At 39.9% G+C, this 23,074-nt stretch overlaps 1 long non-coding RNA gene across 1 annotated transcript in view; it reads left to right on the top strand.

Moving 5' to 3' along the window:
- Positions 1-23,074, top strand: part of LOC113952724 — a 43,615-nt gene that overhangs the window by 5,393 nt on the left and 15,148 nt on the right. Inside the window, exons 2-3 of the long non-coding RNA XR_003529633.1 lie at positions 11,970-12,012; positions 13,862-13,944. This is a non-coding gene — a long non-coding RNA (uncharacterized LOC113952724). The remainder of the gene's footprint in view (positions 1-11,969; positions 12,013-13,861; positions 13,945-23,074) is intronic.

Genomic DNA, 23,074 nt, shown 5'->3' with positions numbered 1-23,074 from the left:
AAATAAATAACAGTGTTAATGGGAAGTGGAATATGTTGTTCCTTTATCAGTGATAAATCAGGTGATCTTAATTTATTATTTTCGAGAAGATAACTGAGGCAGAGTTTAATCAATCTGGATTTCAGGAACATAGAGCCAAATAGAAACTTATTACTTTGGGTACAGAACTAATGATCTGTGCACATCTTTATGCAAAAATTCAAAGGTCAGTGGAAGTTAGTAAACAATGGGGGTTTGCAGTGAAGGAGAAAGTGCCAAACTGCTGCATTTAGAATACCCAAGAAACTTTTTCGTGTGGTCTTGGCATAAGAAGTACAAATGTGCTGATTAATTTGCTTATAACTCAGACTTGAAGATGACATCGATCTGGAGAAGTAGTAGAATATTAAATGGGGAAGAATAAATGATATTGAGGACTGTAATGATAGAAAGTGGATGGAAGTGTAAGAATACAGCCTGTGTGATCAGGAAGGTCTGCTTAAGGTGGAGACTCAGCAATTATAATCAAGAGTCAAAGCCCACCACTGTGCAGAGGCTTCTGGCTGATCAGAAGGAAACTATTCACTGCTGGGTGATATAAAAGTGCAAAAATGTGCATGTGATTTGTTGATTGGTGGGGGTTCACCAGAAATTAATGCTTTCATGAAAGACACTAGTGGTCTGAATCCAGGATACTCTAAAGTATCCTGCAAGGAAAAACTGCCAGGCTAACTATGGATGAAAAGTCAATCTAACAAGGAACTATAAAAGTATGGCATGTAATGCATTGCTATCTCTAAATATATCAAGAAACTAAATACCTGTGAGGGAAAAGGCGGATTTGAGCTAAAAGAAAACACAAAGTCAATTTGTAATAAATGATTCTAAATAAATTGTAAGCAGAAATTACAAACTAGTTTGTTACTCTGATGGGTGTCTAGTTCTGGAATAGGCAGACAGGGAAAGTGGAAAGGAAAACCAGAGTTTTAAGGTTGCCTACAATGAGTTTCTGAAGGAGAGAACATAGCACTGATGCTTGCCATAAAAAGTGCACTGGGCCTAAGAAACAATGAGGTCTTTTCCAATTCTGTCTCCAGGGAAAGGCAAAAATATTGTGGGCTATGTAAGCAAACCACTACCTATTTCTTTTTCATTCCTGGGAATTGGCTCATGCACTCATTTTAACCTCAGGCTTCAAACTTAGAGTTCCTTGTTATTGGTTTTATATTAGGGGGGGAAGTATGGTGAGAGAGAACCAGAAACAGGAGGAAGATACTCATCCAAGGGATCCTGTGCCTTAGTTCCATGTGGATTCTGGACATTTCCTCCTCATTGACATTATAAGACTGAAAAAATGCAGGAGGAAGGAAATTCACTTACTGTTGCTTTGGTCAAGTTGAAAGACACTTGTTACATTAAAAAAAAAAAGGTAAAAAAGCATTTGCTATCAGTTGTAACATAATTACATAACTATTAGTTATTTTAGGATATGACCTGTAATTTTTATTACCATATGTAAAATTTACGGGGTCATCTGATTAGCATGGCATCAGTGAGTGCACAGAGAACAATAAATATGTTTCAGACATCTTATTTCAAAAGGGGTTTTGTTTCAAGTGTGTGCACTTGTATTTTAAAAAAATTTCAGTGCACTTTAAGAATGGAGCTCTGAATGTTATGTGGAAGGTAGCAATGGGCATCTTCTAACAGAGTAAGGCTTTTGTTCCCAATCATCCTCAAAGCTTGAAGTGTTCTCTCTTATACCTGGAAGTTTTCTCAAATGATCACAATGTTAATCTACCAGGGACATAAATACAAGGTACTCCCATGTGCATGTGCATGAAACTGGTAACATTCATTCAGGTGTGGAGCTTAGATTGTAACCTGTCACGGATTGCAAACAAATCCCAGTGACAGAAAATATGTATAGTATACTTTGCTGAAAACAATGTTGTTCATTAAATAGAAATACCTCTTTATGTGCACATGCACTGTCCTTTATACTTGTAATATGTGAATATTAAACACACATGCAATAACTTTATAGGTGACCTAAAGGATTTAGTACTATTTCACGCTTATGCTTTGCTTGTAACTGGAGGAAAAAGCTGTTTTGATGTCCAAACATTCCTGTATTCTGGGTGTGAGTGGAGTTTGCATGATCCCAGTTGATGCAGTGCCCTGCTTGCTCCAGCTCACAGCTTTGCAGTTGGAGGCAGACGGGCTGCTGGGCTCGGGGGGGCTGTGTATGAGGTGTCTTGTTACTGTTGTGTCAGAGTAGGCTTTGAAAAGCAGCCTGTGGCACTTGGGCACAACTGGAAGGAGATGATTAGTGTGGCTGACAGAATGGAAGAAAATGACTTTTGCATCAGCTTCTTGCATTGCTGGGCACTGCCAGAAACTACGGCTGTGCTCCAACCTGTCAAGTGTGTTTAACTGCAGCGAGACAGCAAGTACCCAGGACTGGAAATCTCCAGTGTTATAGGGCATCCTGAACACTGGGAGTTTTAATTGAATCACTGCTGCTCAAAGTCCACAAGATCTGTGAAGCCAGGCTAATAGACAAAGTGGTTATCAGCAAGGAGTTTCCATGCAGGAAGTTGTAAGAAAGCAGATCTGAGAGTATGGAAAAGACAGTAATGTTTGTGTGACTTGGATATTGTACTGCAGCTACTGGACAGCTGTGAGTCTGGGAAGCTGAAATAGGAACCCAAATATGCTGTGATGGAGCCAGGAGATGCCCAGTATTTCCACAGTTCTTGAGGATTGCCTGCCATGAGTTACAATTAGTCAGTCTTACATACATTATTTGCTATGAACTTGCATTTGCCCCCAGATGACCTATGTGACCCAGACTACCCCTGGAGCACTGTGTCCTGTTCTGGGCTCCCCAGCAAGAGGGAGGCACAGAACTACTGGAAAGAATCCAGCCAAGAGCTACAAAGGTGATAAAGAGACTAGAGCATCTCTCCTGTGCTGAAAGAGCTGGGGCTGTTCAGCCTGGAGAAAAGAAGGAGGATCTTCTCAATTAATCTGTCCCAGGCTCTAAGTGGCCCTGCTGGATTTGGTGGGCTGGACCAGATGAGCTTCCAGAGGTCCCTGCCATTCTCAGCCAGTTTGTGACTCAGTCAGTATGGAGCTCTTAACCTCAGGAAACACATTTGCACCTTGTTTAGACAAAGTAAACCACTCGGTGCTGAAGGCACGGCAATAAACGTTATAGCAAGCTGCTTTATTAAATCCAGTGACAATAATAGCTGGGTGCTGGTGACTGATTTACTTATAATGCAGTGATTTTTTCTGAATTACTGCACCCCTGCTGGCTGTAGCCTCCCTGCTTAGCTGCACAGAAATCTATACTGTGTGACATGGGGAAATTAAGCCTTTGTCTCTGGTGGAAAAAGCTGCTGGTCCTTCCTGCACGTCGATGTGCCAGGTTAAGGAAATACGGGCCTTCCAGGGGCTGGAGGGAAAGGAGGAACAACAACCCCCTTCTTCATGGCTCTGACACCCAAGGGAAGAAATAGCAAGTGTGAGGAAAAACACATTGCAGGTCTTATGGCATGGGAATAGCTCAAGTCTGCTAGACAGTGATGAAAGGGGATCCAAACTACTACCAGACCTTACCCATCTGCTGAGAGGTGGGAGTTGGGTCTCTGCTAGTTCTCGTTCCTTGCTCTTTCTCCAGCCTATCTGCAGTGACCTGAGATAATTGCTGCTTGTGAGCTGTGGCTGTTTCATTGCAACTCTTATGTATATGTTTCACTAGGATTTTTTTCTTTTCATATCAATTGTCTTCTAGTCTATTTTGCTGGTTACATTTGCAGCAGAGCTTTATAACTGCTTCTGCCATTACATATGTCCAACAAGTACTGGAGCCTAAAATTCCAGATGGAAAACTGTTTTTCTGAAAAATTGCAAATTGCTTTTGTATGTTTTAAAAATCTATTTAAATTATGTAATTTTTTTTCTTGCTGTGGCTGTTTGGGGCCTGAAGTTGGTCAGTGGGACTGTCACATCCGCTCTGAGAGTGGCAGGATTTCCTGGGGGGGGGTTACCTTTGTCAGTAGTTGGTGTTTGTGTCCCCTCACCCCCACTGTTAGTGTGTGACTGAAGGATTCACAATTACAAGGCATTTGACTCTGAAGTGAACATAGTGTTCAGAAATTCTGGAGATGTCTTCTGCCAGCAGGGATTGAGTACATGAAACAAAGCCAGATCTGGGATCTCTAAGGAGCAGACATGCTGTCTGAAGCTCTCCTGGGGAATTCTTGTAACCTTTCTGTCTTTATATGAATCTTTTAGGCTTTAAGTAGACCCCAAATTCTAATTTTGAAAACAGTATTACTATATCATACTAGTTAAGACAGTGTTTTCCTTGGTATTCAGTGGGAATTGATTGATGCAAACAAGGGAATGGAAGAAATCTGAGTCAAGATCCTCTGATAGACTAGTTAAGGATGCAGATGGGGAAAAGAGAAATGTTCACTGAACTTCCAGTTTTTAAGCTCTTTTTTGTTGATATTGCTAAATTTGTAACCAATCACTTATTTTCTTGGTGGTATTTTTTTTTTTTTTTTAATTATCACAAAAGATGCCACTATGTAACTATGATCCAAGGCACTTTTGGAGGAAGGTTGAATTCGTTTACTTCTTTCTCTGCCATGATATTCCTCAGCCTTTCCCAAATCATTTCACCAGTAAGCCCTGGTTTTTATAACTGGGCACTTATAAATACAAATAGTGGAAAAGTCTTGGGAAAGTGAGCAAGCACATTAAAACACAGAGCATGTGAATGCTGAAGATGCCTAAAAACTTAAACAGCTAGAAGGCTTCCTTAGGTACAAAATTGTACCACTAAACTTAATAATTGTGTGAAATGTAGCTGGAGAGTGAGCATTGACTGCTACAGGTACTGGTACTATTTATTATGCATAAAACCCTCACCACTCCAATGAGAAAATAGCAAATGTGGAATGGGGCATAAAATACCCAGTGTATTGTAGTTCCCCTGTTTTATGTACCATGCAATGGCTTAATAAATTCTGGTATAAATAAAACAAGGTGTTAATAAGACAAAATCATCATATATTTTTATAAAGCCAAACAAACACTTAGCAAACTATTCTTAAATTTGCAGCAAGTTGATTAAAAAAATTTCCTTTCATCTTCTCCCCTCCCGTCCCATGTGAAATTAGAAAACATTAGTGAGGGAATTTAGTAGAAAAAGTTAACTAAGAGCAGGATCTCATACAAAGCATTAATTTATCTCTGATCAAAGTATCTGAGCCACTTTAATTAGCCCAAGTGTTCTAGCTTTTGAAAATGGAATTGCTTTTCTGGCATGGACTGTGCTATTTCTTATAATATTCTGGGGCCTCATCAGCACAGTAAAGAGAAAAGTGATCTGTTCCCTGAAAAATAAACTAAAATTCCTATGAACAGCACAATTCTTCTGTTAATACCACACTGCCTTCCCAGCCATATCATTCTGTGGATCAGCTAAAGCATTTACATGTATGGCATAAATAGCTGTGTTGGTTTAAAATAAGCATTGAGATAAGTAATTGTATCTATTGTCTCTCTGCTGCACCCAAACTCATTGTGAGACAAGCTGGGACCAAGAAAGCAGCACTTGGCTCGTGGAATGGGAAGCCCAGGAAGGTTTCCCTCCTTGGAGTTAATAGCTCTAGCTGTGTGAGTGAGTGTTTGGACTCCTGGATTTTCTTGGGAATTGTGGAAGGTTTATTTCCTCTGGAAGCCAAGGGCTGTGTGCAGCTCGTGTTCGACTGATGGCAGTGAATTTGTTGGACATCCAGCTCTGGATGAACCTGAAGGCACCCTCATCTCAGCCCCAGGAAAGTAGCCAGTGCTTGACTTCAGAGAGCTAATGCTTTGAAGGTTAGTACACTAGCCTAGGGGAATGTCTTCTGATTTGAACTCTTCTGAGCATCTAAAGTAAAGCAGCTCCATTTAACATGAAAAATGGTACAGTGTTGGGAGGTTTTCAGAGTCAAACCAGCCCCTGGCGACATATGACAACACAAGCCTCTCCTCTGTCCCTCAAATGTCTACCTTTTATTCAGCATAATACTCACAACATCAAATAGATCTTTCTAACACAGAGTAACTAAACAAACTGCGTACAAGGAGTTCAGCAGGTGTTTGAAAGCAAGTTGTCCAGCTTAAGGCCAAGACAGCTGTTTCTCAATACTTTTCCAAGACATGTTCTGAGCCACAGGATGCCTTGTCTCCCTGAGGCCAAGTGCAATGTTGTGCCATTTGGTTTCCCTTGTTTCTCAGTTGTGTTCCTCTCTCTGGTCAGGTTGCCATGGAACTGCTTTGGCAGTGTGCAGCAAGTGCAGGACTTCTCCAGAGGAACTCTGGGGAATGAAAATGTGCCCTCTTCCTTGGGAGCAGGGGGCAGCTGTGTATCTGAAAGGACAGCCTCTTTTCTGGTCAAGAGCACCACAAAGTGCTGTTAGAAGGCAGTTATTCATTTATTTATCCATAGTGTTAAGGTTTAGAGACAAGTCAATAGCATCCTGAAAAACAGACCCAGTGAGGGCTGGCAACGAATGTGGTATTAATGAAACAGCTGTGCCTGTGGAGCCCCTGGACATTAGATAACTGAAGTATGTTGGGTTTTATGTTTCTTTATGATGCTGACAAATTTTAGATCAAGCTGTTTGTTCTTTCACTCAGGAAGTGACAAAGGTTTTATGAAACTTGGTTTGGGGAGAACATTTTCACATTTTAATGAACTCCTCAAATGTGCTGACAGTTTTTATTGCAGAGTGACACGTTCATGTCTGTGCTGTTGGTACCTTCCCCTGCTCAGAGCAACTGGAATTTAGTTTGAGCGAGTGTCTCATATTCCATCTGCTCTGTGCAGTCAGTGGCCCATCACTGCAGTCAGTGGAGTTTTTCCCCTGAAAGGCTGTGCAGCAGTTGGGCATGTCTAGACAAAATGCTGGTATTTGGGTTTCTGACTAAATGTCTTTGAAGTTTGTCTCCAGAAGGGATGATGGCCTGCTCTGCCCAGGAACAGGACAAGGCATCAGCAAACTATTTAAGTGTTAGTGCTGGCTGTGTTACACCAGCCAGCTGTACTGGAGGAGTCTTTTATCTTTTTCCTTTGTTGTTCATTCCAGTGGGATGAAATCTCATCTTCATTATCTAAAAGTTCATGCCCAATGACAAAATATTGTAAGCGTTTGAAAAGGTTTTAAAAAAATGACAATAAAATAGAAAACTCTCTTTGATAAGCCTGTTTAAAAGGACTGTGGGGAACTAAAATACAAGGACCTTGTAAAAGTACTTGGTATATTCGATGACCACTCAAATCTGACTTTTCCTAGTAGAGTATAACAAGTTGGGTTTTCTTGGCCTTGATTGCACAATGGCTTACATGGCAACACAATTGTCATTTCAGTCCAGTTTGTAGTTGATGAGCCTCCTCTTTCCTGGCACTATCAACAGAGAACAAAGGATTGAATTAGCAGAGAGTCTTAAGCGAAAATCCTGTAATTATTCTCTGCAGATGAGAGATGAAGAGTAGAATAAGCAAAATGGAAGAGAGATGGAATAAGCAATGTTTCATCATCAGTGCCCATACTGAGAACAAACAGAAGGTTTCCAGTAATGCTACTTTCACTCAATTAAAATTCATTACAATGTTTTCTTAAGTGATATTTTATATGTATTATATTTTATTGTCATTATGACTTATATATCTGTCCTTTTCTTCGAGATACAGTAGAAAATATTAAAACGATCAAGTTTGTTTCTCTGTTGCTGAAGCTTTACAGACTTATTATGGGGACAACAAAACACATATCTCAGATTGTGAATAAAAAAATTCTAAATGTATCCATTAACTCCTGATCTGGAGCTTTTAAAATAGTCTTTGAGTGACTTTACAGAACTCTATTGGAACATCATCACAGTTACTGGATCTTCCTTTTTGGGTTTTGTTAGTCTTCTTTTCCAGATACAAAAGCCTGTGCTTTTGGTTGCTTTTGTTTAGGATAGGATTAGGTTAGATCTGAGATCAAATGTGGAGTAAAAATATAAACCATTTATTGAAAGTAAGGGAAAATTTCTTTTAAGAATGTAATGCAGGGGCTCTTATGGTGTTATACCTGCAGAACAGGTTTACCTTGTGGGTCACATTTTTTCTAGGCTATAAGACACTTGGGATCCAATTGCAGTGCTTTGACTACTATGGTGGCACAGGCTCAGTGTTTTAACCTCTTTCTTCTCATTTCCTGGCTTCTTTTTCTTTTCTTTAAGTCTCTGCTCTGGCCTTTGTGTGATTTCAGGGCATACAAGGACCCATCTTTGATTTGAGATCCCAGTGTTGTACTATAAACAGTTGTTAAAAATACTGCAATAGCAAAGTACAGGTGACTGGTACAGCTCTTTGTCATTCCTGAGTCAGTCTCAGACACATTCCAGCACTGTATCCTCAGAAAAGAGCTGGACTGGGCACAGAGAGCTCTCCTCATGCCCCTCAGACCTTTCAGAAAGGAAGAGCCGAGCAAACAGGGCTCTGAAATGCTCACTTTCTAGCTGCTGTATGTTAGCTCATGGAAGTCTTAATTGTTATATTTCACCTGTGCATCCAGGAACCTCTTACCTTTGGGTAATCAGAAGTTTAGATTAATTATGCTAATCAGCTAATCCAGGCTGACACAATTAGCCAGAACAGGCAGTATCTCTGGAAGTCTGTACAGGATCTTTCCTACTTGATGACTTTAATTTCATGATCCAGTGCAGCAATTATAGGAAAAGAGAGAGCTCTCCATTTGTTCTCAATCATTCCACATTTCCATTAATTGTCATAACACTTGCCCCAGATCCTGGGGTCCTTTGTCAGGCTGCTGGTGCACTCGCTGCTCTGCAGGGATTTTTGTTTTCTGTTATCTCTCAACTCAAAAGGTGTGTTTGTACACAGTTAGCAAACATTTAGCTGAAGCACATTTTTGTTAGACTCATCAGAGAAAGGTGCCAGGAAGCTCTCCTGTGGATGTGGCTACTGGAGCGATGGATCTGCACGTGGCAGGGTAGATGGAGCTTGTAGAGCTTAAACAGGCAATTAAAGTGTAGAGAACACAGAGAAGATCAATGTGAAAAGCTAATGAAAACTCACCTAACCCAGTGCTCTGTGAGAGTGTGAGGAAATACTTCTGCTGCTGGTTTCTAAACAGCCATGACATCCTCAAACACACCTTCCATGAGGGAGGATATATTCCCATGGAGAGGAAACCCTGCTTTCCTCTGTTCCTGTCCAGTGTGGGCACTTGTGCTTTAGCTACTGGGAAGCCACCTGTTCTGCAGCAGCAATCTGAATGGAGAGCAGCAGCCCAGAGAAGATATTGCAGTTTGAGACGTGAGATAATAAGACTCTTGACAAGAATTTAGCATGTGTATATTTAAAGTGATTAATGTTTAATGTAGTGATATTACAACTCGAAAAGGAAGAGAGGTAGTAAAGGAAACCAGTCAAATGATTCTGCACAGTGACACTGATCTAGCTTTGAAATTCCTTAAAAGGATTACACTCTGGTTTAATTAAATCCTTTGCTCTCCCTAACATTGCTTAACGATTTTTAGTATCTCCCTAGATTTCTAACATTACGGAGAAGAGAGTTATGAGTCAGATCACTTTGTGTATTGAGTTTTAAACATGAGCCATGAATCCCTGAAATCCTTTGTTGTTTATGCAGAATACATTTTACTCTCCCCACTTAGGGTTTAGTCATCCTTTTCATAGGTCTTTTGATGAATGAGGTCATTAAAATTAACACAATATTAAAATAGCTGGTCTCAGTAATTATGATGTTTAACCATGTTTTCTCCTGAGATTAAAAACTCTGTTCATTTTGTCTTCCAATCCAAGAACTTTACCAAGCCTTATTTATAGCAGCCCAAAGACTTGTAGCTGGGTATAGCTCAAGGCAGCCACACTATTCTTGTGTATCAATGACATCCTATGTTTCTATGGTGAAGTAACTTTTAATACTCTCTCTTTCACTCGTCATCTCACATTTAAATATGTTGCTTGTTTTTTTTTTTTTTTGGTAATAATTTAAATATGTTTCAGTCCTTCCTAATGCTAATAGGTATTTTGTTTGATACTCTCATTAAGTTTTCCATTAACAAATCCTATCTGTCGTATATTCCCACCTACCCATTAACTGAGTCACTGTATGTTGACACATATTGTGTGAGGGGTTTTATGTAAGAAGAACCAAAAGTTTTGAGAATAATAAAATAGGGACTGAGGTGAAATTTATGGGAAAAAAATTTCTCTTTAAGTGTTCCAAGTCTTCTGCTCTAGTTTAATAAGGTGACCGGGACATGCTGGAACAAGAGAACTGCAGTTAAAACTTTGTGCCTCTGAACAGTGGGGAATATATTTAATTCCCTGTATTTAAATGGGCCACTTTTGTAAGCTATTCCTGTAAATATTTCCTGAGCACTGCCTACAGGTACCTCTAGGGAAGAAGCAAATTGGATAGGAATTGGGTGGTGTTCGTTACTTGCCTATTGTAATTCAACAATGCAGAAATCCTTTAAAGGCAGAGCTCCTGACTGTGCAGCAGATCCCTGCCGAGCTGGAGGGCACTTGGCAGAGCCCCCTGTGCCCTTGGCTGTGTTCAGGTATCTCTCAATGTCTTGCTGACTGACAGGGGGAACTTAGTTAATGGGAAACACCACTTTTTGATATCTGTGTTAACCATTCTTAGTGAAGGAGCACCCTAAAAGCTTTTGGGGAAGAGCCTTTTGAAAGAGCTAAAGGCTTTTGGGTAGAAGCTTTCTGAGTTTTCATGGTATGCACTACACCATGAGATTCCCAGTTCTGAGAGTAACCAAACCCTCAGCTTCACTTGGGAGATTTATCAAAAGCTTTTTGGTTTAAGTAACAGAACACGAATAGAGAAACAAAATGGAAAATATATTAACACCATATTTAACATAAAAAATATAATTATTGGATTGGGGATGCTTAGCTGATTTTTGTGATAGCTGCTCAGCTTCTTAGTCACCTGCCTCAAAGAATTTATAGGGGATTTTCACTTACCATAAGTGGTGGTTGGACCTAATGAGAGGAGCTGGTGTTTGCAATTGGCCCTTTCTTTAACCTCAAATGCCAAGTCCTGCTTTTTCCTCTGTTCCTCTTTACTTTCCCCTTATCCTCTGAAACTGGGAGTCAACATATCTTCTGCAGAAAGTTGTAATTTCTTCCTCTTCTCTTTATTAAGGCTTTATGATTAAAATCTTTCAAATGTCCTAGTTAGCATTTTTTTGGCCCCAGGATGTTTTTTCTTGAGACTGCTTTCAGAAGAAACTTTTATAAAGCATACTGTAAGACCTCCTTAAAAGTGCAGCTTTCTCACTGGCGGTGTCACTGTTCTTCCTCTGTGAACATCATAAAAAAATTAAACGTAATGCCACAGAGAATGAAAATGGTGGGAGACCCCACACTATTTTTAAGGAAACCATTCTGGAAGCCCTTTGTGCTGTTTGTTTTTAAGTCTTTTTTAGGCCATACCAATCTTCTTCTTACTCTATTTATATAGTACATCTTGAAAAAAGCTGGATCAAATGTTGCAGGAACTCTGCTAACTTTCTTTCTCTGCAATGTCTTCTGTAATCCTTCTCTTGGCTGAGATGGGTAAACTCTTCTCCTGGGCAGTGCAAACTGCAGCACACTGTGAGCTAATTACCTTACATTAGCCATTTCAGAAATTACTGGCAGCTAATCTTCAGGAAGCTAATCAGTCACAAAAAAAAGGCATCCAGCAAATAAATACCACACATCTTCTGCTTGAAACAATTAGGACTGACCCTAATCTGATTTAAAGAATTGGAGTGCTTCCAGAAAGGGAGCAGTGTGTGGCTGCCTTCACTAATTCCATAAAGCTCTCGTGGATTTTTAATTGACCCATCTTCTTGATGCACTTTGTTGTTTTTCCTTTCAGATTTCTCTGAGCTTGAATTTTCAAAAGCTGTTATAAATCCAAGGTAATGTCAGCTTACCCTCTTCATCAGTTAGTGCTAGCTTTTAAGGCTGCTGTTCCAAATACATAATAAATTTCAAAAAGTTATTTTAAATATTTGTGGGTTTTGTGGTTTTGGTTTTTTTCCTCATTTCACTCATGCTTGAATTTTGGAGAGAGTGAGAATATTTTCCTTTCATATTGGCTCTCTCCTCCTCCTATTCCCTTAAAAATGTCCTGATTCTGCTATGCTGTTGATGTGATTTTAAAAATTATATTACTTCAAACAACAAGTTTCCTGGTTTTGCTGCTTATGCTGCTTATCACTGAAGAAAGTAAATATCCAGAATTCAAACTACTTAGAAATAATTTAGCACCAGTACCTTGCCATGTTAATTAATGTCCTACAGGACACAACTTTGCAAGTAGTTCAAAGGGAAATTCTGCAGAAATAGGTATATTTTTAATACAGATGGCATAAATCAACCTAATCTAAATGCCTCCAAACTTCAGCAGGAATGATTAATGGCTTTTTTCAGGGTGCTTTGAGACTGACAGGGAAAATGCTATAACTGAGTGTTGGTTCTTCCACAGTTGATTTCCAAGTGGGAAGGTTGGTCTGGGGTCAAAATGGCTTTTTTTTTTTTCTATATTTGAAGCCAGTTATGTAGAAGTTTGTAAATGTTAGATCCAGAAATCCAGGTGCCTTCAAAACCCTGAAAACACTCTGAACTCTGTGATCATTTGTGACAATTAAAAAACAAAGAAAGCAAAAATTGAATAGAAACAGCATATTATGTATTGTCAGTCCAAAATGAAATCTGGGGGGATGCTCTGAAGACTGGCTGATAACAGTCAAACCCAGAAAAGTACATTAATATTGCAGCTAGAAATGCTGCTCTGAATAGTGTGTGTGACAAGATCGATGGAAGATATCAAATGATTGCTGAACTCTAAGCTTCCGTTGAAAAAAAGAATAAAAGAGCTTCCAGCTCATCTCCTTGATGGTATAGGAATGTCACTCATAAAATGATCACTAAGGAAGCTTGTCAGTGAAAAAGGCTTGTGTATGCTAATTAATTGGATTAATCATTTGTACATTGGCATATTAAAATAAGCAGTGGAATCAAAGCTGGAAGGAACTTCTGTTGCCCTTTTTATTTTTTTTTATCTCCCCTCCTCTCTAGATCCTCTCACTGCCCCCTGCTACTCACCTCTCTCCCTGGGCCACTGGCTGTGGATTACAAATCTCACTGGGGGTTTGGGTAGTAGGGTTGCATGTGATGAATTAATCTCACAGAGTTCTCTGTTGACAGCACATGATGTCTGTGACCTGAACCACTGGGTGCTGGTCACTGTGGTAACTTGTTAAAACTAGGTTAGAAATCCAGTTAAAATCCACTAAACCCAGATGTAACTGGTCTGCAGTTTGTGTTTGAAGAAGGGATCCAGTGACAGGCTCTGGCTGCTTTCTGCTTTGTTTCTTGTTTTTCCCTCACTTTTTATTCTTATGCCTTGCACATTTCAAATGCACCCAAGTGATGTGGAGCCTATACACTGTTTTTCCAAAGAGTGTCCCTGTGGTGTTGAAAATGTTCTGTGCAGTGCTGTTCTCTGGTGATTTCCAGAGAAGCCCAGAAGAACCACTCAGGATACACACTCCAGGCTGCTGACTCAGCAATGCAGGCCTTGGAGAGTCCTTTCCCAGAGATAACTTCTTTTTCCTCTCTCTCTTCCTTAATTTGGCTCTCAATACCTGGCTCTCATGCTAAAAAATGCCTTTTCTCAAGTGAATGAACAGTACTGCAAAAGTTCTTTCTAAACCAGTGAGTTTACTGTGTATAATTTTCACCATCCCATATATTTTCTTGCAGCCCTGCAGTTCTACACTGGAAACAGAACCACGTCATACCTGAGATGAAAGGATTTTAAGCCAGCTGCACAGTTGTCTTCTACAGTAAGTTCTCTTCTTATGTCAAAACAGCCATCACCCTCTTTGCTGAAGTTTCCACAAAGCAGGCAGGTCAATGGCTTGGAAATTCAGTAAAGCTGCTCTTGGATTATTGGGTTATTGCTGCAAATTTGCTGCTGTCCAATTTGAGTACACTGTAATTGCTACTTTCCACTGCAAGTAGATTTCTCAGTGTCAGAATAATCAAATTAACAGGGATGACCCTTAAACTATTTATTGATGCCTCTGTTGTGTTTTCAAAGGTCTCATTTTTTAATTTGTCTTACATATACCAGGTTCTTATTACTGCTGTTCGTTATGCTAAAGCATCTAGTTGTGTATTGATTATGTTCTAAAATAACCCACATCCCAAACGTCCCATAGTTTAATTTAGACTATAAGAAAAGGGAAAAAAAACCCGAAAGAGAAGGAATTACTGCAATAAAAGAGTACAAAGTAGAATATAAAGAATCATAGATATTGAGGGAGAACTATTTTTGATTTACATAGATAATTAACATCTCATTTTACATTATGATGTGTAATTACTTTTGCATGCAGGTAGTAGCATATAGGAGGAAATCCAGCGGGGTTACAAGGCTTACCCAGCAGTCTTTGTAATCCACGTTGGAAGCAAATGCCAGTGCCTGGAGATGCAGCAGAGGTTTAGGGCATGGTTTAGGGAGCTGCCTGCACATCCTGCTCCTCCTTAAGCAGCCAACAGCTGGAGCCCCACATGAGTCTTAGCTGGTGTGACACTCCTGAGAATTAGTGCAAAATCATTCCCAGTTTATGAGCTGGGATAGGCCAAGGTGGTTCCTGGCAGTGAGAGTGAATGGGGATGAAGAAGCGGGAAAGGCCTCTGTGGGAAAAATGAAAAACTTAATTTTGCTTGAAAAAATTCATTTCTGTTGGGTGAGAAAGATGCAGAAGGGCTGTGGGGGCCGTGCTTTGCCTGCTTGACTCTGGAAGCACAGCCAGGTACTTGATTCCTGTGTGAATCCGTGTTGTGGAGCCATGTGAACCTCCTTAGTGAGAGCTAATTTGTTATTTGGCTGTATCTGTACTTCTCCATATTACTGCTGTATTTTCTTATGAAAGTTTTTACTTTAAAACCATAATTTTTCTTCCCTACCAAACAGCTCCCACGTGTGTGATTGGATACCATATTGCCTCACTGTTTTTCCCAGCTGGAATAGCTGCTGTAAGCAATTGGGTTGCACTTGGGCTTGGTATAACTTTTGGAAGTAATGGCATTCCATGACCATATTAGGATTTTGATGCACGCTCATAAAAGTCAAAATAAACAACCTTCTGCTTCACTTTTTACTTTGGGATTTTAACCCTCTTGCCAAAGTGAAGCTGAAATGGCTGACACAACCTTGTGCTCACAGGAAATTTCATCAGAAAAATAAGAAAAGAATCACAGTGCTACTGTTAAACATCAATTTGAAATTAATTCTGGTTGCTTATGTTCTTTAGGATATCCTTTTTCCATTAAATATATTTTGAAAAGTAACAGTATAATCCCTATATATGCCTTCTAGCTCAGACTATCCTGTGATTCTTTGAATATTAGTAACAAAAGTTTAGAGGTGAGAATAAAATAGATTTTTATTTTTTTTTAAAAAAACTTCTTAAGAAACTTTGTGACATAGAAATACATGTTAGACTGCTTTGGAGAGCTTTTTGATTTTTTGAATTAGATTTATTTTTGATGGGTAGTATTTTCCACATCTGTATTTACTGCTTTAATATTTGATTTAAAGAAAACTAATTTGTGACAAAATAAAATAAAATTAAAAAAAAAAAAACAACAGAAAAATGGATGGTATAGATAACAGGTAAAAACCTTTTATTAAAACTTACATGCTGTTTTATTTTCATCAGTGGTCTAAATTCAACATACACAGAAGTTCCTCAGGCTCCTATCAGGGGAACTGGTGATCTCACAAATATTTTCAAATATAATCCCTAAATTGTATGGACAGAATGTCCAACTGGTAATAGTAACTAGCTCTTGTGTTTTAATTTAAGTGTGCTCACATTATTTCAGTCCCTGTATAGATTCATGGAATGTTTTTCTACCAATGGGAAAACAGTTTCTGTACACATGAGAGTTACATATTTGGGGGGTTTTTTTGAGGTGGGAAAAAAACCTTTGAATGTAATCTTTGCCTCCAAATACACTGTGGTCCCAGAGGCTGCTCTGAAAATGGTCACATTTTTCTGACAGCTGTTCAGTCACCGTGAGCGTGTCTTCAAGGGAAAGGCGCTCACTTCCAATTGGCAAATTTCTAATATTAGGTTTCAGACTATAAAAAACCTCACCCCCAAACTCTTTTTTCCTTCACTGCTTCTTGTTGATAAAATCCAATCAGCCCAGAGGGAATTTATAATTCAGCAATTGCACCAGCTGATTACTACCTACAGGAGCAATCACTTATCGTACATCACCTGTGGACTGATGAACCATTTATTATCAAGGGTTTAATTGCTTCTACTACATCCTTGTGGCAAGATACACACACGCATATACCTACTTTATATATATGTATGAGTGCATGCCACTTGGCAAGGATGGAAAATGTTCAGCTCAGATTAGATTTTTGCAAAACAAAAAATACTCAAATTACCTTAGGAATTCTTGAATCTAGAATACAGGGTCACAGTGTGGTCACCCCCTTCTGGGTCTGGTTTAGGACAACTATCAAAGAAGACAGAGAAGCAAAGTGTGTGCGTGTGTGTGCTCAGGGTATTATTTATTTACTGCATAATTGCTGGAGTTTGATGTGAAGATTTTGGGCTTCTTGTTCAATCTCCTGTATTTTTTACAATTTTTAAGTGAGTTGGTGTCAGGAGTTTAATAAGCTTATGATGGGACCACCAACAGGAGATGCTTCCTTGTGTGCACTGCACATATGGGCAGGAAGAGATCCCTGGGGCACAATTAAATGCTGATCAGCACTGGGATTTGTTTTATCCACAGAAGTGTGGAAAAATTCTATATTACTACTTCAAAGCAGTGCCAGATGCATTTAACACTAACAACATCACAGTTGTGAGTGTTACAGCTGGGAGCCAGGTACACACTGAGACAGCACGAGGTACAGGACTGAGGCGAGAGAGAAAAGTAAATTGAAGGACTTCTGGTCCTGAAGCCATGTGAAAAATGAAACAAACTCTGACACCATGAAGAAATCAGAAGGCTTATTTAAATTATTGTATCTGGAGCAGTCCCTACTGCATGAGCTGACAAGAGCCAGTGTTGACTTCCCTCTGGGAGCTGCTCCTCCGCAGAGCAGAAAGTGTGGGGAAAAAGGGTTTTAAGGTAAAGTGTGAGGCTGAAAAGGTTGTATGAAGCTGTGGTTACAGTCACAGTTGTAAGTATGAATGTGGGCTTCACTTTGCTGTTTTGGTTAATCTTCCCTTGCAGTGCTGTGTGGGGCTGTGCTTTACCAGGGCCTTGGAGAGCTCGAGCCCGGAGAGCCTGAACCACTTGGCCCCCTGAGCAGCCCCAGGGAGCTGATCTGGCAGGGCCTTGGCGAGCACCCTGACCGTGGCACTGTCCTGCCTTTCCACCAGCTCCCCCAGTCCTTGTCTCCACAGCTGGGCCCACAGAATGTGGGTATTTACAGACTGCTTGCAGTGGAAGAACAGTTGTTTCTGGATGTTTGGGAGCCTGGGTACTATCTGCAATTAAAATGTGAGTTCCGTGGTTAAAGGGATTAATGAGACAGCCCAAATGAGAACATTTCCAAAAAAGTGATTTTTGCAACTCTTCTGGATTTCATTAGAAACTTCTTATATTGTTCCTTTGATATAGAGTTAATCTCTAGAATGAGAATATTGTAAAATACACTACAGGCAGCAGTATGTAAATATTTCTTATGAGAGATAATATAAGTAGGATTAAACCCTCGTTGCCTCAGTCATGCAGCCAGTCCCATTGCATTTAAACAGGAATGCCATAGTGAAAAAAGCAAGCTGGATCGGTCCTATATGTGCTATTTCTATATTTCATTTTCATCTTGATTTCTGTTTCATTTGTAATTAACACAGTGTACTGATTAAATCATTAACTGTGTAGTTCATCTTTCATCAGCAGCTTGTAGATTGAGATCCTAATGTACTGTAACTCATTGCTAGGATAGCTATAAAATTTTGATTTATGAAGGCAAATATTTTCTGTTCTTGGTATCATTTGTGATCAAGAAATGATACAAACAAATTTATCTCAGATAATCACTTCCTCGTGTCTGACAGTGCTAGAAAACTCATCATAAGGATATCTGAGATAAAGGGGGGGATGAATTTTTAATTCTTTTGAAGCAAATTAAACTGAGCTTCTTTGAGGTGCAAAGTGTAGAGACTGGAGATTCACTGAAATAAAATGGGAAGTGCCCTTGCTTTCATACAGCTGCTGTCAGGATGGTGGCAGTGTTAGAGTCAGTCTCACTGGAAATTACTTTGAAGCTTTTTTTCTTCTTGTCCTTCTATCCCAGTTGCTAAAAGTCTGAAGTTTTAAATCTTTTGTCCTCTGGGTCCATCTAATTCAATAGTTGTCTCAGCAATTTTACATTGTAATATTCTAAGGAAAAACACCTGAGTGCAGTGTGGTAAATCCAGTACAGTGGAACAGTGTTGTGTTTACAAATTTTATTTTCTTAGCAATGTCTTATGCAGCAGTATTTTGGGTACCTCACAAAACTACTGCCATCTTCCCAGGGTGGCACATAGTAGTTCTTGGAATATCTTGGAAAGATATCCACAACCTTCCTGCTAGAGGCTCGTGTCCTAGAACAGATGTTACAGTACCACCTCCCAAACACACAGCAATTTATAGGGCCCATAAGTTGTGCAGTATTAACAGTACTTTATCCAGTAGATGCCAATGTTATACTTATTATTGCAATTAATTTTTTTGAGGGTATAAAACATCTCCAGCAAAAAATATTTTGAGTGCTACCATAGGATAAACAATCTCACAAAACCACCTCTGAATATTTAAATATAATTTCTAGTGGCACTTAGAAATATAAATCCTGATTCTGATCCCGTCTTTATGAACAGGACTAGATGTGAAATGAGGATGTACATTTGGTATGAGGTGATTTAAGAATCCTGATGCTCCATTCACTTCTCTACAGCCAAATGTTATGACATGGCTTATTGCCAATAATGTGAAATATTAGCCACAAGATGTCCTCACAAGAAAAATGTTGGTTGCCAGCTCTTCAAATATAGGCAATTGTTTCTGTCTGAACCTGTGCAAAACCAATCAGTGCTTCCAGATTGTAGGCATCCAGTGGTTTTGGATACCTCCATGAGCCAGCAATGTGCCCTTGGGGCAAAGGCAGGGAATGGTCTCCCGGGCTGCTTCAGGGAAAACATTCTCAGCAGGCTGAGGGGGCTCATCCTCCTCCTCTGCTCAGCAGAGCCCACAGCTGGAGCTCTGCATCCAGGGTTGGGCTCCCCACTGCAGGGGACATGGACAGGCTGGACAGTGTCCAGTGAGGGGCCAGGAAGGTGAGGAAGGAACTAGAGCATCTCTCCTGTGAGGAAAGGCTGGAAGAGCTGGGGCTGTTCAGACTGGAGAAGTGAAGGCTCAGGGAACCTTCTCAATGTGCATCAGTGTTTGAAGGGAGGCTGCAGAGAGGACAGAGCCAGGCTCTGCCCAGCAGTGCCCTGACAGCACCACGGGCAATGGGCACAACCTCAAACATGGGAGGTTCCCTCAGAACATCAGGAAAGACTTTTTCACTGTGAAGGTGACTGAGCACTGGCGCAGGGAGTCTTCCTCCTTGGAGATATTCCAAATCCATCTGGACATGGTCCTGAGCAACTGAATTTAGCTGGCCCTGCTTCAGCAGGGAGGTTGGACCAGATGAGCTCCAGAGGTCCCTGCCAATGTCAACCAGTGTGTAGTTCTGAGAACTAAAATTAGTCTTGTGGCAGTGCTTCAGATTTCCTAAAATATTTGGAAAGCCATGTGGCTGCTTCAACTGACCTATTTGATGAGTAATATCCTGAATATAGTTTAACCTTAGAATTATTTGACCAATAGAGGTTATCTGGTAGATCATCTGAAAACCACAAAAAAATTTATTTTTGTTTGGAAAATAGTTATTGAAGCAAAGTGGACAATATCCTCTTACATGGCAAAATAGGCTTGCTCAGTCAGTTCAAACTGTAGCTTTCCTCTTGTCCAGCATTATGAGACAGTGTAAGAAAATTAGGTATCCAGGTGGTGCCTCAGAATTGATATGCTACAGCACCACCAAAACCCAAATGTGGGAATTTCATGGAAGAGCTGTCCTAGGAGCTGTCAGCAATAACCTGCACAGGGTTCAGCTCTCATAAACTCAGTGAAAACCAAACATAATTATTTATGGTAGGCCAGGGATTCTGAGAATGTCCGTCGCCCCAGGGCCGGGAACTTGGGATATGGGCCTATTTCTGCCCAGAATCTGCAGCATGAGAAATGGACCACAAATCCTCTCTACATCTGAAAGCACCTGAACTCCACCACAGGTGTCACAGTGATTCCAAGGCCTGCCTTCCTGGGGAGCAGGTCCTTGCTCCTCAGCCAGGAAGGGCACGAACAGCTGGCATTGGGCAGCAGCTCCATAAGTAGAGATTAGGAGCTATTTGCATCAGGAGCTCTGCAGAAACTAGACCAGTGACAGAGTGTAGCTGGTAAGAGTTAAAACATGTGCTTTGTTGAGCAATTTGTGACAGAAATATGAGAAAATCCTTCCTTGCAACCAGCCAAGCAAGTTGAGAACAGTTTTAGAAGATGAACATGACAGCAAAGTGGGCAAAGGAGAGTTAATGACAGAACATCCAAGCAAAAATCTTTAATGTCTGGGGGATGTAGAGAAATTAATATACTTCTTTCTTACACGTGGCTGGATTAGAGACTAGTAGAGAATCAAAAGCACATATGATATTCTGAAGCAGTGAGCCTGAGGTTTTTTACTCTTCTCTCCTTTTTTCACATCACACCATGCTCCTTTCCATCAGGTTTTGATCACAGGTTCTGGTTTGTCTGCAGTTCCTTTTCTTTGATCAATGTTTGTCTTTGATCTCCATGTTTCTGTCTCTTCTATTCTTTTGTCTCCAGTCCATGACTATTACATTTCTCCTTTTCCTCTGTGCTATTATTTGCCTTCCAGTGGGTCTGTCTCCTCATTTCATTGTACTCTCCCTCTGTCCCAAATGGTGTACTGGGTGTGAACAATAAATGAATTATTTCAAATGAGTTGATGACAGTGCTTAGCTGATCCATATCATACAGAACTGCCCACTGAGTGACTACAATGAGTGATTCAAATCGAATTGAATTCACACTGATGCTTGGAAAATCCATATGGAAGGATCAGAATTGTTTTGCGTAACCAACGTTTTCTTAAAATGGCTTTTTAAGTAGTAAACAGAAATCCATGTCTGCCTTTTCCTTCTACTTTGTTATCTTTGGATAAAACAGATTAGCAAGCGTGTAATTGATGAGTTAATTAGTAAGAGTGAGCCCTGAAGACTGGTTACCAAAGGCATGAGGAGTGATTAGAGACTCTGGAAATGTAACAATAAAGCAAAATTTTGAAAATGCATTCTTGCCTCCCATAGAAAATCTTAAAGCCATGAAAATGCAGACAGGCTTCCTAGGACAGGTTGGCAGACTGTTCCTCAGAGATGGAGCTGCTGTATTGCTGCTGTATGACTTATACATGTGAGCTGAAAGGAAGTATAAATAACTAGGAAGAGAAGACTAATAATTGGAAAAGCTTGACAGAAACTCCTTTGTGTCATGTTCCCAATCCTGGGTTTGCCACAGGCTCATTCCTAATAATTCTAACCATTGCGCTAAAATTGTTATCCAAAGGATCATGTCTGAATTTAAATTAGTTTTTCAGTTATTACTTTCTGAGTGGCTCCATCAAATATATATAAAACTAGGGGAAAGGCCTTGTTGTTTTTGCACACAAGTGCTCGTTCCATAGCATGCCAGAACCTGACATTTCTTTGAAGCTTTTCTAAATTTCAAAGGAGGTAATATATTTAAAACATCTGAAAGTTTTTAAGTCTTTCTCTCTAATTATTTTTGATGTGATACTTCTCAGGACACATAAAATAAAATCATTTTCTGCCTGATCTTAATTGAGGAGACTCTTATCTCCTGTAATTACTGATGAACAAGATTACTACATGGATTAAATTGCATATTCTCACAAACTGGAACTGGGTTATTTTTTTGCCTTTCATAACAGACTTTTCTAAAGCTCTGCAATGTCTCCATCCCCATGTAAATGCTTTACTTACAGCTGTCCACAGCTGTACTACACTGACTATCTAATTACTTTTATTTCTGCAGATTAGAATTACCTTAGGTATTCAGAGAGGAAATATGAGCATAATTACTGTAAGTGGAGAAGATTACCATGGTGATTCCACAAGACTTGCAGGAAAGTTCCTCAGGAATGTACCAAATTCAGAAGTATTTACCTCAGGGAAGGTAAAAACAGCGACTCAGGCAAATCCATCAGTTTGGGAAGAGCAAAGTACATTTGTGCTGTTCAGCTCGAGCCTGGTGGGAACTCAGCCACTGAAATTCCAGAGGGGGTTCCCAGTGAGCTCTGGGACACAGCAGGACAGAGTTTGCTCCGGTCCCTGTCCCTTGAGGTGCAGCACAGCCCCTTAAGGGAGTGTGTTTGGTGTGTCTCTTCTCACACTGCTGAGAAGTTCATGGGTCTTTTCCTACTTGTGCATTGAAGTTGGAGGCTGGTATTTATCAATAGTGTGCTTTGGCTTCCTCCACGTATTATTTTGACTGGCATTCTCCAAAGAATAAATTTCTGCATTGATTTTTGGTTTTAAACACTTCAAACAATTCCAAAATACTTTTTTATGCTAAAAAATGTTTCAATTCTTCTGATTTTCTGGGTACTTTTTTTTTTTTTTTGGTCAGGCATGAACTTTGGTAAGGAATTTTCATTATGAGAATTACCCAATAGAAATTATTTTCTGCTGATGTGTTTTTTTAATTTATTTTTTTATTAAAAAAAGTTTCAGCATGGCTGTACACAGAATGAGCACAGAGATGTGCCACCCAGTGAGTTGCCTTTACTGACCACTG

This window comes from Corapipo altera, unplaced genomic scaffold, assembly GCF_003945725.1.
Source record: "Corapipo altera isolate COAL_440 unplaced genomic scaffold, ASM394572v1 98, whole genome shotgun sequence".
NCBI classification, from domain to species: domain Eukaryota; kingdom Metazoa; phylum Chordata; class Aves; order Passeriformes; family Pipridae; genus Corapipo; species Corapipo altera.
Note: the sequence above shows the minus strand (reverse complement) of the source record. Positions and strands in the feature narration are given on the sequence as shown.